The sequence below is a fragment of the Giraffa tippelskirchi genome, chromosome 11 (genome assembly GCF_054371585.1).
Source record: "Giraffa tippelskirchi isolate mGirTip1 chromosome 11, T2T-mGirTip1v1.2.pri, whole genome shotgun sequence".
Lineage (NCBI taxonomy): Eukaryota > Metazoa > Chordata > Mammalia > Artiodactyla > Giraffidae > Giraffa > Giraffa tippelskirchi.
The window spans coordinates 133126207-133150000 of record NC_137285.1 but is presented as its reverse complement, the minus strand read 5'-3'; the positions used below and the strand labels follow the sequence as shown (position 1 = coordinate 133150000).

Here is a 23794-nt window from a genome sequence, read left to right as displayed (position 1 = left end):
TAATACATGGGCTCTAAATAATCATAGCTAAGGAGGCATGAAAATGACTATAAATCCATAGGAAGAACATATATTTGTCTATTGAAACGCAAAGTATGAGACTGAAATTATCTCTGATTTAAACAGAGAAAGTGAAAAGATTCTTATTGGAAAGTATATTTATTTTAACGAGTTTTTTGAATTCTAAAAGCTATTTTAAAAGTTGAACCCTTTAAGTCACACTATAACTTAAAGCTCTTTAAAAAGAAATGTAGATTTCTGTAACAAAAAAAAGTTCACTAGTCCTGGGTTTTGAAGGCTTTTAAAGAAAAGATCATTTAAATAATTTTTTTTATGAAGACAGGGGAGATGGGCAAAGGTTCTCTTTTTACTACATTGTCTTAGTCTCGCTAATATTAATGCTACTTTCATATAATCGAATTTGTGTACAGGGTGTGGTTTGTTCTCCTTTGGAATCTTGCTGTTTTTGTGTCTGATTGAGGTATTAGATAGAGGTTGTGCTAAGTATCTAGTGAGCTGTAATAGTTTCAGTCTTTGCTTACCGCAGTCACCGTAGGTCACTCCTGCCTGGCTTTTTTAAGCATCCTCCATTAACTGCAAACACAGCTTGTGCCACAACCAAGCTAACTTATATCTGTCTGGATAACACTCTAAGGTTCCCTGACCTGTTTTGAGTTGCCAGTTACTTAAATCTTAAACTTCATTTCTGTGCTTGACAGCAATGCCATTGTTTTGGTTATTTCCCGATGGGAAGGCTGGCAGTCTCCTTTGAGACTGATGCCAACTGAGCTCTGTGTATCAGCCAGTAGGAGTCACTTGGAGCAGATGGTCATCATACTTCCCCACAGTCCAAATCCCTGGTCTGGGTGGCAAAGTCCCAAGACCACACCTACATACATGCCAACTGTCCTTATTTACTAAGATACTTCTTCTTATTTGTTTAGCTTAATAAATCATTTCCCCTAGTATCTTTCTAAACGACTCCTGCCCTTATTTCAATTTTCTTTGATGCATCTTCCCATTAGCATTTCTCCCCTCTATCTTTATCCTTTATTGCTCATGTTACTAAAATGTGTATTTTTTAAATCCAAATTTCTGCTTGATTCCAAAAATATTTATCTCTAACTTCAGAGATTTTATAATAGTTGCTGGTGCATATGTTCCAAGTTGAAATTTTATTCTAGTGAGAAAGCCAATAAATCATTACTCCTATCATTTCTATTCTTCTAATTTTAAACTAATAAAGTCAAATTTTGTATCTTTTATCAAAAACAAACAAATGAATGAGCAATTGTTTTATGATTCTAAGGAGCATTTTAATGGACTTAGAGTGGATAAGATTTTCAAATAAACTTGAGACCTAACTGAATTACAGGGTAGAGTATGTAGCTTAATTCCTAAGAGGGTTAAAGGTTCATAAAATACTTAAAAAAATAAAGTCACATAGTTCCCCACTCTTGGGGATGTGCAATTAGTGGGAATATCCTAAGCTAACTTGTTTGACAGTAGTGGTGAATTACTAAACCATGTCAGTTCTGGACTGAAAAAATATCGTATCATATTCAAAAACATAATGTTCTGGTAAAAAGTTGGTTGGCTCCTCCTATTATGATCATAATATAAACAGGTTTAAAGAAATGTCATAACTATTTATAGTTAATTTTACTCTAGAATTATCTGGAATATCTAAGGAAGTCTCCAAATGACAGGGGTTTACAGGGAGTTTTATTCCTGGAAAGTGATATCTAAAATAAGTTGTTATGAAGTGAGATATACAAATGGACTTAAATAGGCTGTATTATGAATCTTGTATAAAGTGAAAAGACCTTTCGAAAAGCAAATATCCTTTTCTAATGTTTTCAGGAATCAATATTTTAAAAATATCTAGTATACTTAAAATGACATATGCTTGTACTTCAGTGAAAGGAACTGCCAAAGCATGAGAGAGAAAATGAGAGTGGCAAGACATGATCCACGCTATTAGGCTGGAGTTACAGTAATTTTCTTTCAAGGAACAGAGGCATCCTGAAAAGATCACAAAACTCACAGGGAAAAAGAATAGGCTCCTCTGGGCCTGGAATAGCCAAATTACATTGAACACGGTGATGCGTGTTTTTAAAGTTGTGCAATTTGCAAACAGTGGGCCAAAGATACTACCTAGTCAAAACTTGAGTTTTTCTAGTGTGCACGTAGCCAGGGCACATTTCTGTTTCCCTAGTGTTAGAGAAGCTGGGATGATTTGTTGGGCATTTAGGTGATAACACAGTCCATCCCAAGGAAAGTGGACATAAGGGCATATATCATTTAATTATGGTAGTCAGGCTCATCAATATTTCTAATGACTTAATACAAGCACTAGGCTGATGAATACAAACTATCCAAGTTGGTAATTAGAAAACACTTAAAAAAGGTATGACATATTATAGGGAAAACAATGTCACTGGTGCATGAAAATAAACATTAATAAAAACAAAGTAATAGGCTGCTTTATACTTAGCAGAGATTTATGAGAAGACATATTTCACACAGTACTAGAATTATAGATTTTTCATTGCTTAAGAGGAGGACAGTGGATTCTTATTTTAGGCACCTTTTATGATAAACTTTTTGAATGAGAAGATACTTTGAACATCCATAAACAATATATTTTTCTTACCCTCCTAATGTTAATATAACTTCTCCAGTCATTCAGGATAAGATAAATTATTTTTATATATTTAATTTTGGCAGCACCCCACGGTATGTGGGATCTTAGTTCCTTGACTAGGGATCAAACCCATGCCCCGTGCATTGGAAGGGCGGAGTCTTAACCACTGGACTGCCAGGGAAGTCCCAGGATCAATTATTTTTAAGCAGAGCATTCCTGTAGAATTACACATTGAACATTCATGACAGAACAAAGGGAAAGACTAAAAATAATTCTCTAATTTTGTTTTTCTACTACAGGGAAATGTGAATGGGGAACAATTTCTTGACTTGATTTGATTACTTGGGAGAAGGATTAATGCATATGTGGGCACACTAGGTAAACTTCTCTTTGCTATTTGGTTTCATAGGCACCAGAATATAAGGTTAATTTCTGAACATGTATAGTCATTTAAATAAAACAGTTTTAAGCAATTTTGCTAATTTTCACTGAACAGAATGATGGGTAAAAGTAAGTCACAAGCTGTTATCTTGCAATAAGAAGATGAGATATGTTACATAATATGTTATTTAAGATCTTTAAATGTTATTTTTTTATTAAAATGTTCCACCCTTCTTGTCAACATATCATTAGCAACAGAATGAAAATCAAAGCTTAATCAGTTCATCTAAAATGTTTTAGTATGAGGTGAGGTGTTACACAATATCTTGTGACACATAAGTGCTTGACAAAACATGTGCTAGATATTGTAAGCAGTGCTGCAGTGAACACTGGGGTGCATGTATCTTTTGGAATTACGGTTTTCCCTGGGTATATACCCAGGAATGGGACTGCTGGGACATAAGGCAGCTCCATTTTTAGTTTTTAAAGGAGCCTCCATATTGTTCTCCGTAGTGCCTGTATCAACATTCCCATCAACAGTGTAGGAGGGTTCCCTTTTCTCCATATCCTCTCCAGCATCAATTGTTTGTAGATTTTGGATGATGGTCATTCTCATCAGTGGGAGGTGATACCTCATTGTAGTTTTGATTTGCATTTCTCTAATAATTAATAATTAATGATGATGAGCATCTCTTCATGTGTTTGTTGGCCATCTGTATGTCTTCTTTGAAGAAATGTCTATTTAGGTCTTCCACCCATTTTTTGATTTGGACTGTTTGTTTTTTGATATTGAGCTGCTTGAGCTGTTTGTGTATTTTAGAGATTAGTTCTTTGTCAGTTGCTTTGCATGCAAATATTTTCTCCCATTCTGATCGGTATGTGAAGTGAAAGTCGTTCAGTCATGTCCGACTCTTTGCGACCCCATGGACTGCCCATGGAATTCTCCAGGCCAGAATACTGGAGTGGGTAGCCTTTCCCTTCTCCAGAGGATCTTCCCGACCCAGGAAATGAACCGGGGTCTCCCACATTGCAGGTGATTCTTTACCAATTGAGCTATCAGTGAAGCTGAGCTGATTGGTATAGGTGAACCTATCTGCAAAGCAGAAATAGAGACACAGACGTAGAGAACAAACACATGGATACCAAAGGAGAAAAGGAAGAGTGGGATGAATTGGGAGATTGGGATTGACATATATATACTACTATGTATAAAGAGATAACTAATGAGAACCTATTGTATAGCACAGGGAACTCTTCTCAGTGCTCTGTAGTGACCTAAATGGTAAAGAAATCCAAAAAAGAGAAGATATATGTATATATACAGCTGATTCACTTTGCTGTACAGCAGAAAATAATATAACACTGTAGAGTAACTATACTCCACTAACATTTTTTTTTTTTTAAGTGCTGGATAAAAAAATGTAAAAGTGGAGAAGTTTCTAGATTGACAACTTTTAAGGTCAAAATGGTCTAGTCTGGTTGAAACACACAGTACAATTACCATCCATGAAGCCTTGGATTTATAAACTGAAGTTCCTACAAGTCTATCTATTTCAACAACCATTAACCTCTTAACTATATTAGTACACAACTCAAACAGATCCTATTGCTGGAATGATAAAGAATGAAAGTGAGTGAGATCCACAAATTCGAATAGAGGCTGGATGTTTTAATAAATCCTTGAGGAATTTACTTGGGGGTAGACTCAACCCTGGGGTGTCCCTGGTGGCACAGATGTTAAAGAATCCTCCTGCAATGCAGGAGAGCCGGGTTCACTACCTGAGTCAGGAAGATCCCCTGAAGGAAATGGTTACCCCCTCCAGTATTCTTGTCTGGAGAATTTCATGGATAGAGGAGCCTGGCGGGCTACAGTTCATGGGGTTGCAAAGAGTCGGACATGACTGAATGACTAACCCTTTCACTTTTTTTAGACTTAATCCTAGGATGGAGTTGTGAACATTCTCTGAGATTAGAAGGTAAAAACTAAGTTGAATAACTTGAAGCTATTTGGAAGACTTTCAAAACCACATTGTAAATTAACAATATTAACCATAGCATGTCTTGGAATTTACATGAAATTTACCAATGACATTAAACATAAAATTGCTTTAGTAGTTTCCTGAACTTTGGTGGAAAATTATAGTGACTGGCTAGGCAAACGGAGAAGGCAATGGCACCCCACTCCAGTACTCTTGCCTGGAAAATCCCATGGACAGGGGAGCCTGGTGGGCTGCCATCCATGGGGTTGCAGAGTCGGACACGACTGAAGCTACCTAGCAGCAGCAGCAGCTAGGCAAAACAAATAACTCTAGACAGGAAACTCAGAGCAGTAAGTCAAATAGTTTGATTTCTTATCTAAAGCCAAAAGAAAAAAAAAGAGAGAGAGAGAGATGCTTTTCTTGTATATAATCTGTAATATTAATAAGAAATTGTGTTACATTTCTGTTTTAAAATGACATGTCTGGCACATATTTTTATTAGAAATACAATAAACTATTAATTTCCATTTCCACAAGCCATTTACTTTTTTTTAAACCAAGACATTTCCTTTTCTTAGACCAAAGTTTGAGCAAACAGTTAGGCCTGCCATCTTGTGTAATGAGTTCTATCAAAGCCCAGGATTCTTTTAATCACATTCAAGTGGCATTTGGAAGTACTTCACCTCTGACAAAGTTTAGTGTGCATGTGTGCACATGCATGAGTGTTTTCAACTTCAGAAAAGGAGCACTGAAGAGGGATACTGAATAACCCTAAGAGCTGATTAACCAGTACTCCTTGTCATCTCCTTAAACATGGAAAGCTTAAGAGCGTCTGTAAGGATGAGAGGAAATAAAGATGTGTGGCATGTTGTGTGTAAGAGGAACAGTATGCTTATTTGTCAGCTTCCAAGTGACAAGCTGCTGCTCTGTATTACTGTTACTAAAAATACTGTGCTTGGTGTGATAGATGTGAAAAAACTCTATAGTCTTATTCAGAAAGAATTCACGGTGGTAAAAATGCAACCAGGACCTTCCCTCTTTCACTAGCCTTAGACTTCCACTTTTTGCCTTTAGAAATTTCTCCTCACTGCATCTTAAAGTAGATCCCAAACTCAAGGGCTAATTTATTTAACCCGTTCCAAGGCTTTCCCCACTCTGGGAATAGCAAATAGATACCAATTAAACTTCTCAGTACATTATAAAGAGGAAACATATTAAGCAAGCAACTCCATGGACTATACGGTCCATGGAAGTCTCCAGGCCAGAATACTGGAGTGGGTAGCCATTCCCTTCTCCAGTGGATCTTCCTGATCTAGGAATTGAACCGGGGCCGCCTGCATTGCAGGCAGATTCTTTACCAACTGAGCTATTAGGGAAGCCCAAGTAAGTAGAAGGTGTACTCTAACTTCGTTGTATTCCTTAAGATGGCACACACTGTTTTAAAACTCACTTTTTGGTGCTATTTCTAGATTTCACTAGATTATCAGATTCTCTGAAGGTTGAAACGAGAGAAGCATTCCAGTCTCAACCTGGTTCGGTATAATCTTTATTGGTAGTAGCTTATGTCAAAGTGGCAATAGCTTTTCAATATTTCTCATTAATTGATATTAATGTTTCATCTATGTCAAAGGACAGGCAGAAAATCAGGTCAAATAAATAAATTGTTTACATATGTAAGAACTGAGGTCACAGAAATACAGAAGAAGAAAGAGTGAGGGAAGAGTTTTTTATATACAATATATACAATACATACAAAACTTAAAAAACACCCTTCCTGCTTTCCCATTTTTTTTCTTCTCTCCCTTCCTTTCTCAACAAACATTTATTGAGGGACTACTATGTACCAGCCAACAAGCTATCTGGAGGTTCAAGGAGTCCTTGCCCTCAAGAAGGTGCTGATAATCAATGAGAAACTTTAGCAGATGAGGAAAGACTGAAGAACAGGTACTGCTCTGGCTGAATTTTAAGGACAAGTCAGAGTTAGGCAAAGTCGGAGAAGAACAATACCAGCAAATGCAAAGTCAGAGACAGGATGTGACCAGCAGACTGGGTTGTTTGGTGCAACTGAAGCTGATGGTTTGCGTACGGAAACAGCCAAAGATAAAGATGGAGAAGTCGGGAGGAGCCAGCATGTGTAAGGCTTTCATGAAGTCAATGTCGAGTGAAGAAGGGTTTTAATTGCGGGAAGTGACGCAATCAGATTTATCCCCTGAAAATATTACTCTGGCTCTACTGATAGATATCACTGTTGTGGGGCGGAGGTTTGGAGGGGTACAGAGGGAAGGGCAAAACTGGAAGCTGGCAGGCCAATCAGGGGGCTAGTGAAGCAGTTCAGGCAAATGACGATGAGATCCCATCCCCTAAGCAGGCAAAACTGGAGACTGTTAGTACTATCTGGAATCACTTCTGTTTTTTGTTTTAATAAATCTTGCATACCCTTCAAATATTTACTCCTTAAAAGTAAAATCTTATCCTGGGACTATAGGGAAATTCACATCCAATCTACCCAAAAGATGTGCTGCTGATATTATTTTTCACGTAGTCTCTCTGCATGAGGAAATAGATGTTGAAAGAAATGAAGATTTGGTGAGAAGTTGGATGTGGAGCGTAAGGAAAAGGAAGGTACTGAGGATAGGATAGGATAGATGGATGATGGATGGACATACCAATTCAGCAGAAATTTATTAAACTCCCACTAAGTGCCAGATATTATCGTGGGTGCCAGTTTCACTTATGTTGCAGGTTGGTGGGCCGGGGGAATGAGTAGACAGGAAAAAGAACTTTGTGAGCCATGGTGAGTGTGTGCTAAGTCGCTTTAGTTGTGTCCGACTCTTTGTGACCTTATGGGCTGTAGCCCTCCAGGCTCCTCTGCCCATGAGATTCTCCAGGTAAGAGTACTGGAATGGATTGCCATGTCCTCCTCCAGAGGATCTTCTGGACCCAGGGATCGAACCAGTCTCCTGAGTCTCCTGCACTGGCAGGTGGGTTCTTTACTACTAGTGCCACCTGGGAAGCCTGAGCCATGGTTAGGAGGATAAATATTAACTTCTATGGGAACCCACTGGAGTGTTTTGAGCAGGAGAGAAGCATAATCTGATTTATCAATTGTTGTTCAGCTTCTAAGTTGTATCTGACTCTTTGCGACCCCATGAGCTGCAGCATGCCAGGCTTCCCTGTCCTTCACTATCACCTGGTGTTTGCTCAAACTTATGTCCATTGAGTTGGTGATGTCATCCAACCATCTCATCCTCTGTCACCCCCTTCTTTTCCTGCCCTCAATCTTTCCTAGCATCAGGGTTTTTTCCAGTGAGTTGGCTCTTCGCATCAGGTAGCCAAAGTATAGGAGCTTCAGCTTCAGCATCAGTTCTTCCAGTAAATATTCAGGATTGATTTCCTTTCAGACTGACTGGTTTGATCTCCTTGCTGTCCAAGGGATTCTTAAGAGTCTTCTCTAGCACCACAATTTGAATACTTGGTGATAAATGATTATTTTGAGTAATGTACAGCAAGTGAAATGTGGGCAGGCAATTTAGGAGGCAATTGCAGCAGCTCTGGTAAATGATTAACAGTGGCAAGATGTATGGGGGTTAGGGCCAGGACTTTAGCTGCAGAGGCATGAGAAGTGGCTAGATTTGGTGCACGTATGTATTCATATAGAAATACTTCAAGCATATAGAAAACTCAGACTATAACACTAAAGGAAATACATATGTACTTGTCACTAAACTTCATCACATTCTAACATTTGGTCACTTTTGCTTCAGAATAAGACAGTGGTGAAGACCCTTGTGTACCCCACCCTAAGCCATATCGCCCCAGAGATAAGCACTAAAGTAAATCTAACATTTATTATTCTTATGGATGGCTTTAACTACAAATAAACATATAAACATAATATTTCATGTTTAAAATTTTATATAAATTGTATCATAATGCACATATCATTTTGCACCTTGTTTTAATTCATACAAATTTATAATTTGGAGATTTACCTGGTTGATACACGTTCTAGCTCATTTGTTTTATATTTCTCTTTCTTTTTTAAAAAATACATTAGCTCATTTATTTTGAATTGCTTTACAATGCTGTTCCATTGTGCAACTATGTAAAATAATTTATTTAAGACATTTATGTTGTTTCAGTTTTTCTGTCTTACAAGAATTGCTGTATTGAACATTCTGTTCTTCTTGTGCCTACGTTGAAGTTTTTCTAGAGTGTGTATCCAGAAATGCAATTTGGGTCAAAAGACGTAAAAATATTGATATAACAAGGTATTGCCAAGTTGTTCTCAAACATAGCTGTAGCCCTTTCTAGTCACATCAGCACTGTATGGAAGTTCCTGATTCTCTAAATTCCCACCAATTTACATGACTGCCAGACTTTAACATTATTTTAGTTTTCATTTTCCTGGGCTACCAGTGACTTTGAACATTTTTTTTTTCACTATGTCTTCTGTGAATTACATATGCTCATTTTTTAATCGATTGGTTCTTTTATGACATATTCATTCTGGGTGTTAATCCTTTGTTGGCGGTGTGTGTTGCAAATTCTTTACTTTTGACTTAATTTATGATGCCTTTTTTTTTTTTGATCAACCAGACAAAATGTAACATAGTCCAATACCATTGCCCTATTTTTTCTCCCAGATGTTTTAAAGTTTGTCTTTTCACATTTAATCCTTTAACAGGATTATTTTTTGTATACATAATAAATATTTTTCATACAAATAACCAATTATTCCACACCAGTCCTTCCTCACCCTACTGACAGTGTAATGCCACATTTGACATTTAAAAATTTTCTATATTTGAGGGGGTCTGTTTTTCTAAGGTCTTTCTTGTCCTTTATTGGCTTATTTGTCCATCCCTGGACTATTAGATTGGTTTAACTCTTTATGCCATAGGAGAAGATTTGATATTTGGTAGGAAAAGTCACCCTCCATGTTCTTTTAAAATTGTCTTACTCTTTATGCTTTGCTTTTCCATTTGAAATAAGGGTCAGCTTGTCAAATTCTAAGGAGAACTCTGTCAGGAATTTGGCTATAGTTGTGTTGAATTTCCTATTTTTATGATACTGAGTTTTCCTACCTATGACTATTCCACCTGAATGGTCTTAAAGCATTTTTTAAAAAGTTTTGAAACTTTTTTCTGGAAGAAAAGTTGTCCATCTTTTGCTACTGTTAATGTCAGGTGCCATAAGAGAGTGCCCACACTGCAATTAACCAGCTATGTGATCCCAGGATACAGCCTCTCTGTGCCTTGATTTCCTCCCCAGTAAACTGAGTAAATGCTTACTGGGCTTCCCTGGTGGCTCAGATGGTAAAGAGCCATGGCTCAGATGTCTCTGCTATGCAAGAGACATGGGTTTGATCCCTGGGTTGGGAAGATCCCCTGGAGAAGGGCATGGCAACCCACTTTCAGTATTCTTGCTTGGAGAATTCCATGGACAGAAGAGTCCAGTGGGCTAGAGTCCATGGAGTCACAAAGAGTTGGACATGACTGAGCAACTAATGTACTTACTGAGTTCTATGATGTATTAGAACTTCATGATGTGTTCTATGATGAGTTAAAGAGATGGGAATACCAGACCACCTTACCTGCCTTCTGAGAAACCTGCATGCAGGTCAAGAAGCAACAGTTAGAACTGACATGGAACAATGGATTGGCTCAAAATTGGGAAAAGAGTATGTCAAGGCTATATATTATCACCTTACTTATTTAACTTAAATGCAGAGTACATCATGAGAAATGCCAGGCTGGATGAAGCACAAGGGGCAATCAAGATTTCTGAGAGAAATATTAATAACCTCAGATACATAGATGATACCACCTTTATGGCAGAAAGTGAAGAGGAACTAATGAGGTGAAAGAGGACAGTGAAAAAGCTGGCTTAAAACTCAACATTCAAAAAACTAAGAACATGGCATCTGGTCCTATCACTTCATGGCAAAGAGATGGGGAAACAATGGAAACAGTGACAGGCTTCATCTTCTTGGGCTCCAAAATCACTGCAGATGGTGACTGCAGCCATGAAATTAAAAGATGCTTGCTCCTTGGAAGAAAAAGCTATGACAAACCTAGACAGCGTGTTAAAAAGCAGACATGTTACTTTGCTGACAAAGGTCTGTCTAGTCAAAGCTATGGTTTTTCCAGTAGTCATGCATGGATGTTGGACCATAAAGAAGCCTGAGTGCCGAAGAACGGATGCTTTTGAACTGTGGTGTTGGAGAAGACTCTTGAGAGTCCCTTGGACTGCAAGGAGATCAAACAAGTCAATCCTGAAGGAAATCAACCCTGAATATTCATTGGAAGGACTGATGTTGAAGTTGAAGCTCCAATACTTTGACCACCTGATGTGAAGAGCCAACTCATTAGAAAAGACTCTGATGCTGGGAAAGGCTGAAGGCAGGAGGAGAAGGGGATGACAGAGGACGAGATGACTGGATGGCATCACTGACTGAGTGGACATGAGTTTGAGCAAGTTCTGGGAGATGGTGAAGGACATGGAAGCCTGGCGTGCCGCAGTCTATGGTGTCACAAAGAGTTGCACATGACTGCGCGACTGGACAACAACAATGATGTGTTAGGCACTGTTTCTAGCACTACAGATAGAGCAGTGAACAAAATAGATGAAGTTTTTCTCCCCTCACATGAATAACTCATGTGAAGTACTCTTTAGGTCTGGCACTAAACATATAGAAGCCACTGCTGTAAGGTGATATCTGAGACCTAAAGGAAGCAAGCCATTCGGATATCTGGAAAAACAGTGTCCCAGATAGAGGGAAGAGTGATGCTAAGGCCCTGAGGAGGTGGATTTCTTGGTGGGCTCCAGGAACAGTAAGGAGGCCAGCATATCTGAGGTGAAAACAGCCAGGAGGAGAGTGAGGGGTGAGGACAGACTCAGGGTGGACAGCAAGACCACACAGGTCTTACAGGCTGCTCTAAGGACTTTTACACTGAGTGACAGGGAAAGCTATGTTGGGTGTTTTGGTGAGCAGACTAACATGAGCTGATGAATACTAATTAGCTATTATTATTATTCTATTTTTTGATTAGGTATACCTGGTGTATAAGAAATTTACTGAATACAGGCCATTAATTTAATAGTGATAATAGCTAATACAGATAAAATGTTTATAAGGTACCAGGCACTTTACATAGTTTAAGTCATTAAACCCTTTCAACAACCTTTTTACAGATGAGTTAACTGCAGTATAGACAGGCTAAGTAATGACCAAAGTTACATGAATGGTGAGTCAGTTGTAGGTCTGAGATCTTATATCTGGCGACCCTGTTGATTCTCTATTAGTTTTGGATGCCCTTGGTTGTAAACAATCACATTATCTGATGGTAAGTAAGGATAGCCTGACCTTGTCTTTTACAGTTCTAATTCTTTTCCTTTTTTTGGGGGGGGGGTGTTATTAAAATAGCATTTCTAGTAACAATGCTAAATAGGATTGGAGAGAATGGACATGCTTATACCTGACTTTAGTAGAAATGTTCATAAATTTCTGCCATTAAGGAAAATATTTCCTCTTTGTTCCTGAGGGTCTTACTCTCTTATCAGGATAAGAACTTTTCTTCCATGCTCAGTTTCCGAGAAAAATTTTAGAAAAAAATATTCCCAAGAAAGAGTACTGAATTTTATTATGCACTTTGCTACATTGTGATACTGAATCACTCCTGTTTTTACAAGAGAAACCATACCTAGTAATGTGTTTGTGTGTGAGAGAGAGGATGAACTGCCAAATTCCATCCAATAGGGTTTTATGTAGGATTTTTGTACCTATGATCATAAGTGAAACTGATCTATAGTTCTCTACAGTTTGTTTTTCTTGTTCTATCCTTGTTTAGTTTTGATACTTGTTTTATGATATGAGCTTTTCCTTTGTCTGTTCTCTTTGTTAGAAAGTCATCATTGAAAATACACATAGTACCCTGAGTTGAGGAGGGTTCAGGAAGTGAATGTGCTGTGCTGTGCTTAGTCACTCAGTCGTGTCCGACTCTTTGTGACCCCATGGACTGTAGCCAGCCAGGCTTCTCTGTCCATGGAGATTCACCAGGCAAGAGTACTAGAGTGGGTTGCCATGTCCTTCTCCAGGGGGTCGTCCCAACCCAGGGATCGAACCCGGGTCTCTCACATTGCAGGTGGATTCTTTATCAGCTGAGCTACCAGGGAAGCCCAGGGAATACTATTTAATCTTCTCACACATAAAGTAAAAGGTTAGAACATGGTGACATCCTAGATTCTTTCAGCCTTTAAAATTTTATATAGTTTAAATGCAGAGATTCTGACAATGAGATATTAAATATTAGAGGATGAGGAATTCTCTTCTGTGGAGGTCTTCAGAAAAAAGGTATGTTGTTTCTGCATATTTCAGTGACATGCATGTCTGCCTAAAGGCTAGAGAAAGGAGAATTATATCATGAATGCAGGGAACTAAACATGGACACAGAACTGAACAACCAGGGAAACCACAGGGACTAGAGACAAAAGCCTGGCTTTCACCACAAAAGACATTTAAACGAGCCCTGTGAGAAATGTGCTTTCAGAAAGATACTCTGGCACAAAGGAGAAATCGGAACCCACACATTTCTTAACTCTTTGAGGACTCAGGCTTATTGGGCAGAAAGCAGAAAATGTAAAAACAAAACAAAAAACAAAAAGTCCCCAATACTTCTGATGTAAGGAAACCTCTGTGGATGTGAACTGAACAACAGGACAAGGGCATAGCTCACATCTATCTAGGTCAGGTTGTACCTTCAGGCAAGACAATCAAGGAGTTTGAAAAACCAATGACTGCATCCCAGGCAGCCTGAAGGGAAGACCACTGTGACAGGGAAGACCAACCTAACTGTGACAGGGAAGAGAGAGTGCTTTTGAGTGAGAATGAGCTAACCATGTCCCAAGAAGAAGGCAGTTGCTTTCCCAAAGGTTTCAGTACGCTGAAAAGCTTCAGGTTTCTCCAGAGTCGAGAAAAGGCCTTACGGTAACCCCTGGGAGCCTCTGTTATTCACCTGGGGGTTGAGCTTCATCACAAATCCAATCCTGCAAGTGCTGTTGGGCCAGCAACAAAATTCAGAGAAGAATAAATACCAACCAACCAATCTGCTTCCGGGATGTATCTCCATCAATATTATAATAGCCATAAGGGTTCACAGGGGCGTCCTAGGTGGTACAGTGTCAAAGGTTGTGCCTGCCAATGCAGGAGACACAAGAGATGCAGGTTCCATCCCTGGGTTGGGAAGATCTCTGGGAGTAAGAACTGGCAACCCACTCCAATATTCTCGCCTGGAAAGTTCCACGGACAGAGGAGCCTGGCGGGCTACAGCCCATGGGGTCACAAAGAGTTAGACCCAATTGGGCATGCACGCAAAGAGGTTCACAGATGCAAACAGGGAATAAAGCAGCTTAAACGACTCTGATGATGTCTAATAAAATCACCCATATTTAGTTTTATTTTCTATTTGCAGGAACTGCTATGTGGTTAAACTTATGTTTGTTTGTTTTTTTTGAGTACTTTTTCTCCTTCCTTTTCCCCTCACTCATAATTTCACCCCTCTTTTTACCCATACTCCAGAGAACTTGTTTAAATACATGTAAAGTGAAGTGAAGTCGCTCAGTCGTGTCCAACTCTTTGCGACCCCATGGACTGTATGTAAGCTACCATGCTCCTCCGTCCATGGGATTTTCCAGGCAAGAGTACTGGAGTGGGTTGCCATTTCCTTCTCCAGAGGATCTTCCCAACACAGGGATCGAACCCAGGTCTCCCGCATTGTAGACAGACGCTTTACCATCTGAGCCACCAGGGAAGTCCTCAAATACATGTAAAAGCCTCCAAATTCTTATGATAGACTATAATTAGAGATTAAGTAATGGATGTTTCAAAGATCATTTGTTAGAATTAGAAATCACTGACACAGGATGTAATTTGGAGTAATAGCTGTGTGGATATGTATATAAGATTTAGGTCCAAGTTGCAGGGAGAAATGGCTCTCAGAAAAACCAGTGCAATGATACAGGGCCACAGATAACAGCTACATTTTTATCATATTTTTCTTCACTGTATAACTAATCTGTGTCTAAGCCTTGTTGATTATTTATCAGAAGTGAATTGCTGCATCTTTCTTTTCTCACTTTTAATATAGTTTTGAAACTTTCATAACCTCACACTTAGAATAACCACATCCCCGACTCTTTTCTCTGCTTTTACCAATATGTCTTGTATAGTTCCACCAGACTAATGTTTATTAAGTGTTGCTTTTAGCATACATCATTGCCAAGACCTTGCAATGACTCTCCACACCCTCTTTGGTTTGCAAGGCATTCTACAAATCATTCCCATCTCAGCCACTTTCCCCAACACAAGGTTTCCTCAGTCAGGCAAGTTTCTAGACTATTCAAGGTGCCATTGGCATTCAAACTTCCCTGTCTTTACTTATGCTCTTCTCTTTCAGGAAGACCTTCCTCTTTCAATGTTTTCTTAATTCTACCATGTTTCAGGTTTGGCCTAGTCCTAGCACCTTCTTTATTCTAGAACTAATTGACTTTCCTCGCTGACCTACAATCATAGACTACTCTGTACAATTTGCATTTCTTTATATGTGGCTGTTTCTTACCTCCTAAGCCTTTTCTGCCCTGTATGGAACAAAGGTAGTCTGAGAGGGGATGAGGGAAGACATTAATAATACTCACAGTTTGAAAGTGTTAGTCACTCAGTCGTATCCAACTCTTTGTGACCTCATGGACACAAAGCCCGCCAGGCTCCTCTGTCCATGGGACTCTCCAGGCAAAAATACTGGAGTGGGTAGCTATTCCCTTCTCCAGGGGATCTTCCCAACCCAGGGGTGGTACCTGGGTCAAAGTTTGGTGTTTATTAAAGTAAATATCAACTAGAAATCTATGCTATGAGATCTGGGTTTACTCTGCTGAAGAGGAATTTATTTAGATGTACAAGAGAAAGAGATACTACAACTACTACTGTGATGGAACACAAAGAATCTGTTCACTGCAGAAAAAGAAAACAATCAGAGGATGTTATAAAATAATCTTTAGTTGCTTATCTCTAAGAAAAAAATTTATTATCTACAATTGTAAAATATTATTTTGCATATTATAAGAAAAGCTTCTTTTGGATAGAGTCCAAATATAATTTTAAGTCATAATTTTTATGCTTTAATTTGCTTTGTCTTGAAGAAAAGTTGTGTGGTATTAAATATAAAGAAGGCTGTCATGAGTTTATGCTAACTTATCTCCCAACTTTATTTTCTACTACCTGGCTCCTAGGTTGCTTCCAAAAATCATTAATCCTTCTTAAAGAAGTAAACCTCTTATGCCTCACACTCTGGAGCACACTACAAAGAGCTGCCTGTGAGAAAAGCAGCCAGATTTAGATCATCTCTTCTTGTGACTTTTTCTTCAGGGTTCATATTTAAAGGCTTCCCTGGTGGCTCAGATGGTAGAAGCGTCTGCCTACAATGCGGGAGACCCAAGCACACTACAAAGAGTTGCCTATGAGAAAAGCAGCCAGACTTTGAGCATCTCTTCTTGTGACTTTTTCTTCAGGGTTCATATTTAAAGGCTTCCCTGGTGGCTCAGATGGTAAAAGCGTCTGCCTACAATGTGGGATCTTCCCTGCGTGGGGAAGATCCTTGGAGAAGGAAATGGCAACCCACTCCAGTACTCTTGCCTGGAAAATCCCATGAACGGAGGAGCCTGATAGGCTATAGTCAATGGGGTCGCGAAGAGTCGGACACGACTGAGCGACTTCACTTCACTTCATATTTAAAATCACCGCTGCTTTCCTCTGCCCATGGTGATTTATTACCCATGGCAAGTCTCTCTGGAAAGGCAATCACACTACCTCCTCAATGCACCTCAGTTTTGGCTGTCTGGAGGATGACTCTTGGAGTGACCCCAGATTATCCAGAATGAATTTTAAGCAGGCCATGAAATGAATATCTTATGATCATCTCAACTATATCCTATGTGTGATGTAAAATTGCATCCAGTACTTTCCCTTGATTCCAGAGAGAAACATACCTTATTTCCAGAACTTCAACCTCTTCCCCTCCACCTTCCCCTTTCCACACTCTGTGGCTTGTACACTTCTGTTCCTCTGCTTTCCCCACCATGAGGATCAATGTTTAAAGGCTATTTACACAAGTCACTTACATGAGGCTCCTGGGTCATCCTTTCTAACACAGCCCCTGCCAATTCCCAACGTCTCTTAACTCTCTTGTGCCATACTAACTTTTGGTTTTTATCTATTTTAAAAAACAAGCATTGTCTACTTTGTGTTAAAGTTAGTATTTGTATTAGTTGCATGGCTTCCTCATTTGATCGTAAGCTCCTTAAATGAGGTTATATCATATCTATCTTTCTATGTTTATCTTTCCAACCATGGTTTCCATAGCAGCACACACATATATATGCATATATACTCACTAAATGTTGATACAGTTAAAAATGAATAATATATATTCTTCAGAGTCTGAAAATAAAAGAAAATCTGTAATATGTTACTCTAGCTCACTACAAGTCCAACCTTATTCTGTTAAAGGAAGTTAAAAGGTTCACTGTCAACAATCATCAACCTCAAACTTTATTTTCCTGTTTCACATGTTGGTAGTATAGAAGCTGCTGAAGTGGCGTTTTGAATTAAAGCAGTATTCTTACATTTTATTCAAGTCTGGAGCGACTAGCATCTCAATATTATTTAAATCTGCTTATGCAAAAGTCATGGACAACTTGCTTCTATTATTAAGGCACCATAAGGCATAATTGTATCTAAATGATTCAGGATAAAACACACACCAAACTGTTTTGCTGAAATCAACTTATGTAGTTGAACAGTTATTGTGTACTATTAAACAGTTGGCACATTTTGCATTTTTGGCATGTAAAAGCCAATTTGGGTTTAGACTTATGTTGTTTAAATGATGCCAATGTGTACTTCTCACCTTCTTAAATATATCAAAATTCCTCAGGATGCCAAACAAAATCTATCCTCTGGGAGTAAAATGTGCCAATAGTTTAATGGTACATGGAAGCATTACTGGATTAACTTGAGTGAGGAAAAAAGACCTTTTTCCCAGTAACTGACTAAGGTCTCATAAGTGAAAATGAATTATAACTCTGGAAATTATCTGGTGAACTTAAGGCCAGAAAGACAAATCAGACAATCTAGTACAAATTTCAGAATGATGTCTATATAATTCCTTCAACTTTTACAGCCTCTAGGTATAAAATCTGGTTTCTTAAATCTCCTCTTGGCAACTGTATTTGCTGTTTTAAAGCTTGAGAGCAAAGCCTAAGAATTTGGAAAAAAAAATTTTCTTCATTTTCATTTTCAGAATTTGGTCTATGGTGGTAGTGATTAAGGAAATGGAGGCTCTGTGAGTAAACAGTCAGATAAGTATGTGCTATACATTCAAAATAAAGGGAAATTTTGATACTAATCATGCAAATTATGGATTTGTTTGTGGTCTGGCAAGTACATGCTTGTTTTGCACACACAGAAGAGGGAGTTTAGCAAGCAATAAACATAACCTAAGATATCTGTAGATGAACATGTCACATTTGAATATCACTATCTATTGGTATTTAGGGCATCTCAGGTGGCTCAGATGGTAAAGAATCTGCCTGCAATTCAGGAGAGCCTGGTTCGATCCCTGGGTTGGAAAGTTCCCCTGGAGAAGGGCATGGCAACCCACTCCAGTATTCTTGCCTGGAGAATCCCATGGACAGAGAAGCTTGGTGGGTTACAGTCCATAAGGTTGCAAAGAGTTGGACGCAACTGAGTGACTGACACACACACACATAGGTATTTTAACTTGTTTAAAAACTCAAGTAGCAGGATCTCCTGGAAGGCTTGTTATAATGCAGATTGCTGGGTCCAATGCCAACAATTTGTGTCTCTACAAGTTCCTAGGTGACGCTGATCCTGCTGATTCTCTGATCACACTTTGAGACCCTCTGTCCTAGAACACCAAGAGCAGGTGAAGTGACTGAATCAAAAGAGGAGATGAGATGTAGTCAGATGAAGCAGCATCGTCCCCCCCTTACCTGTGGTTTTACTTTCAGTGGGTTCAATTTGAAAATATTAAATGGAAAATTCCAGAAATAAGTAATTTGTAACTTTTAAACTGCAGGCCATTCTATGTAGCGACAAAATACTGTGCCTTCCTGTTTCCTCCTGCCAGGGATGTGAACCATCCCTTTGTCCAGAGAACCTGGCCCATGAGTCACTTAGCAACCCTCTTGGTTCTCAGACTGACCATCTAGGGTATCACCATGCCTGTATTCAGGTGGCCCTTATTTTACTTAACGGCCCCAAAGCACAAGAGAAATAATGCTGGCAATTCTGAAGAGACGCCATAAAGTGATCCATATAAGTGAAAAGGTAAACGTTCTCAACCTAATAAGGAAAAAAAGCATGCTGAGGTTGCTAAGATCTATAGTAAGAATGAATCTTCTATCCATGAAATGCTGAAAAAAGAAAAAGAAATGTGTGCTAGTTTTGCTGTCCCACCTCAAACTGCAGAAGTTGTAGCTATCATGCAAGATAAATGCTCAGTTAAGATGGAAAAGGCATTATATTTGTACAACAGGATATCTGGAGAGAGAGAGAGAGATCACATGCACATTATTTTTATTACAGCATATTGTTATAATTGTTCTATTTTATTATTTGTTATTGTTGTTACTCTCCTACTGTGCCTAACATAGAAACTTTATCTTAGGTATGTATGTATACAAAAAAACACAGTCTATATAGGGTTCAGTACTACCCTTGGTGTCAGGCAGCTCTTGGAGGTCTTGGAAAGCATTCCCTGCTGATAGGGAGGGACTGCAGTGTTCAGTTATGAATCCAGGGCAGTGGGTGAGATGAAGTGGGCATGGTCCCAGGCTGCGGCAGTAGGAATGGAACAGTGTCTACCTGAAGATGGCCCCTGTGCTGGCTGTGAGAGGTGACAGGATACGGGGGTTCAGAGCCTGTGTTATGAATGAGGGAGGTGCTCCACTGAGTAGATTTTGAAAATTAATTTATTTTTAAATAGAAGGATAATTGCTTTACAGTACCGTGTTGGTCTCTGCCAAACATCAACATGAATCAGCCATAGGTATACATATGTCCTCTGCGCCTTGAACCTCCCTCTCACCTCCCACCCTATCCCACCCCTCTAGGTTGTTACAGAGTCCCAGTTTGAGTCACACAGCAAATTCCCATTGGCAGTCTATTTTACATATGGTAGTCTATGTTTCCATGTTAGCCTGAGTAGTTTTTGAGCACACAATTTGACTGGCTCTTCCCTTCGGTAAACTGAGTTAACATTAATGCCTTCTTGGTAAGGTTTCTGTGAAAATCAAATGAGTTAAACCCATCTAGAAATTAGCATAATGTCTAGTATGTGGAAGCATTTAGCAGATATTATTCTTTTAAATTATATTAATAAGTGGGTCAATTCATCATGTAACTGAAGCAGTAATGCATATAGACCGCTTCAAAACTTTCCCACTGTATAAATTACCATAATAAGACAACAAAAGGGATAGGAGGGTATTACAAAAATAATTTTTTTTGAGATCTGAAGTCTATTTTCCAGTATATCCGAATATCTACATCTATTTTAGATATGTTTTCATAGGTGGAATTTTACATCACACTCCTAAATTACCTATTATTTCATTTTATTTTTGCTCACCTCTGTGAGGTAGAATCTGAGGGAATGGGTGCATATATTTTTTTATTGCTAACTTAGTACATAGATACTAATTGTAGAAACAATCTGTGTAGACATGGTGGAGATTTTACACTGACTGTTAATATGGTATACAACTACTACAACTGACAGCAGATATCATATCTGATAAAATAGTTGAAATACTGCATTTATAACTTTCTTAGCCCTTAGACATGAATAGGCACAATGTAACTGTTATTATAACACTCTGCTTTATGGGTTAAAAAAATTTCCTTTGGATTTGAATATCCTTGAGTTTTGGTGGAAAATGACAGCCAAGAGTAATTTGAGATTTTCTCCTTTAACTGATAACATTATTCTGTGATTTAGTAGAAATGAATTATTCTATTTATTATTCTATAAATGAACTATTCTATTCTGTTTGTTTGGAAATAATTCAAATAGAAAACCCAACGTACCTTCCTAAGATTCATGGTGAATCTGTTTATCATGAGGCTAAGGAAATTACATTATATTCTTTCATTCTAACTTTAATTTTGGTTTCCAAACAATCTATATCTCTTTCAAGGTTAAAAGCATCAAAAGTACACACTAAACACTAAGGAAAATCTTAAAATTTCCTGAAATGCATTAGCCATCCTGTTTGTATAACAAGTATCTTGTTTGTTTATGATGGTCTACATCATTAATCTAGATAAATAAATGTAGCAGTGAAGGGAGCTGGGTTTGCTGTTTTGTCCATTGCCCAGCAACCGATGGTTACAACTGTTGCGTAGCAGGCACCGTGGCAGAAGACAGCACTATGGTAGCATATGCCATTTCTGTAACAATGCTGATTCAGGCAGGAAGGCCTAAGAACTCACATCAATTCTGAGTCAACAGCACAAGTTTGTGGTATTTATTTGTTAAAAATTTCACTTCCCTAAAGTGTTAATGTTTGTCATAATCAGGTGATAGGTACATAGAAGATTTTGTACATTTGTATGCTTTAAATACTTAATGTTTTGACAAAGTGTAAATGTTCACAAAGTTAACTGTATGCCTTTGTCCTTTAAAACTAATTTTTATAAACTTCAAAAAGCATCATAACAGTTCAGTTCAGTTGCTCAGTTGTGTCCAACTCTTTGTGCCCCATGGACTGCAGCATGCCAGGCTTCCTTGTCCATCACCAACTCCAGAAGCCTGCTCATACTTATGTCCATTGAGTTGGTGATGCCATCCAACCATCTCATCTTCTGTAGTCATCCCCTACTCCTCTCGCTTTCAATCTTTCCCAGCATCAGGGTCTTTTCAAATGAGTCACTTCTTCACATCAGGTGGCCAAAGTATTGGGAGTTTCAGCTTCAGCATCAGTCCTTCCAAAGAATATTCAGGACTGATTTCCTTTAGGACTGACTGGTTGGATCTTCTTGCAGTCCAAGAGACTCTCAAGAGTCTTCTTCAACACCACAGTTCAAAAGCATCAATTCTTCAGCGCTCAGCTTTCTCCGTAGTCCAACTCTCACATCCATACATGATTACTGGAAAAACCACAGCTTTGACTAGACGGACCTTTGTTGACAAAGTAATTATCTCTGCTTTTTAATATGCTGTCTAGGTTGGTCATAGCTTTTCTTCCAAGGAGCAAGTGTCTTTTAATTTCATGGCTGCAGTAACCATCTGCAGTGATTTTGGAGCTCAAAAAAATAGTCTGTCACTGTTTCCATTGTTTCCCCATCTATTTGCCATGAAATGATGGGACCAGATGCCATGATCTTAGTTTTCTGAATGTTGAGTTTTAATCCAACTTTTTCATTCTCCTCTTTCACTTTCATCAAGAGGATCTTTAGTTCTTCTTCGCTTTCTGCCATAATGGTGGTGTCATCTGCATATCTGAGGTTACTGATATTTCTCCTGGCAATTTTGATTCCAGTCTGTGCTTCATCCAGCCCAGCATTTCTCATGATGTACTCTGCATATAAGTTAAGTAAGCAGGGTGACAATATACAGCCTTGACATACTCCTTTCCCTATTTGGAACCAGTCTGTTCCATGTCCGATTCTAACTGTTGCTTCTTGATCTGCATACAGATTTCTCAGGAGAAGGTCAGGCGGTCTGGTATTCCCATCTCTTGAAGAATTTTCCATAGTTTGTTGTGATCCACACAGTCAAAGGTTTTGGCGTAGTCAATAAAGCAGAAGTAAATGTTTTTCCGGAACTCTGTTGCTTTTTCGATGATCCAACGGATGTTGGAAATTTGATCTCTGGTTCCTCTGCCTTTTCTAAATCCAGCTTGAACATGTGGAAGTTCACAGTTCATGTACTGTTCAAGCCTGGCTTGGAGAATTTTGAGCATTATTTTGCTAGCGTGTGAGATGAGTGCAATTGTGCGGTAGTTTGAACATTCTTTGGCATTGCCTTTCTTTGGGATTGAAATGAAAACTGACCTTTTCCAGTCCTGTGGCCACTGCTGAGTTTTCCAGATTTGCTGGCATATTGAGTGCAGCACTTTCACAGCATCATCTTTTAGGATTTGAAATAGCTCAATTGGAATTCCATCACCTCCACTAGCTTTATTTATAGAGATGTTTCCTAAGGCCCACTTGACTTTGCATTCTAGGAGGTCTGGCTCTAGGTGAGTAATCACACCATCATGGTTATCTGGGTCATGAAGATCTTTTTTGTATAGTTCTTCTATGTATTCTTGCCACCTCTTCTTAATATCTTCTGCTTCTGTTAGGTCCATACCATTTCTGTCCTTTACTGTGCCCATCTTTGCATGAAATGTTCCCTCGGTATCTCTAATTTTCTTGAACAGATCTCTAGTCTTTCCCATTATATTGTTTTGCTCTATTTCTTTGCACTGATCACTGAGAAAGGCCTTCTTATCTTTCCTTGCTATTCTTTGGAACTCAGCATTCAAATGGGTATATCTTTCCTTTTCTCGTTTGCCTTTAACTTCTCTTCTTTTCTCAGCTATTTTTAAGGTCTCCTCAGACAACCATTTTCCTTTTGGCATTTTTTTTTCTTGGGGATGGTTTTGATCACTGCCTCCTGTGCAATGTCATGAACCTCCATCCATAGTTCTTCTGTCTATCAGA

At 38.7% G+C, this 23794-nt stretch overlaps 1 protein-coding gene and 1 long non-coding RNA gene across 8 annotated transcripts in view; both read right to left on the bottom strand.

Annotated features, from left to right (window-relative positions):
• The window catches only part of ELP4 (elongator acetyltransferase complex subunit 4), a 225989-nt gene that overhangs the window by 20538 nt on the left and 181657 nt on the right, over positions 1–23794 (bottom strand). For 2 of the 7 annotated variants that reach the window (XR_014069373.1, XR_014069376.1), the window contains 2 exons: positions 19541–19624; positions 18832–19016 (listed from right to left, as the gene is read on the bottom strand). The exons of the other annotated variants lie outside the window; for them this stretch is intronic. The gene's annotated coding sequence lies outside the window, so the exon portion shown is untranslated. Of the gene's footprint in view, positions 1–18831; positions 19017–19540; positions 19625–23794 lie in introns of those variants that run through there. 7 annotated transcript variants of the gene reach the window in all.
• On the bottom strand, positions 14462–16169 carry LOC145526986 (uncharacterized). Its single transcript, XR_014069381.1, has 2 exons — positions 15759–16169; positions 14462–14670 (listed from the first exon to the last, which is right to left on the bottom strand). It is a non-coding gene; the product is annotated as an uncharacterized LOC145526986 (long non-coding RNA).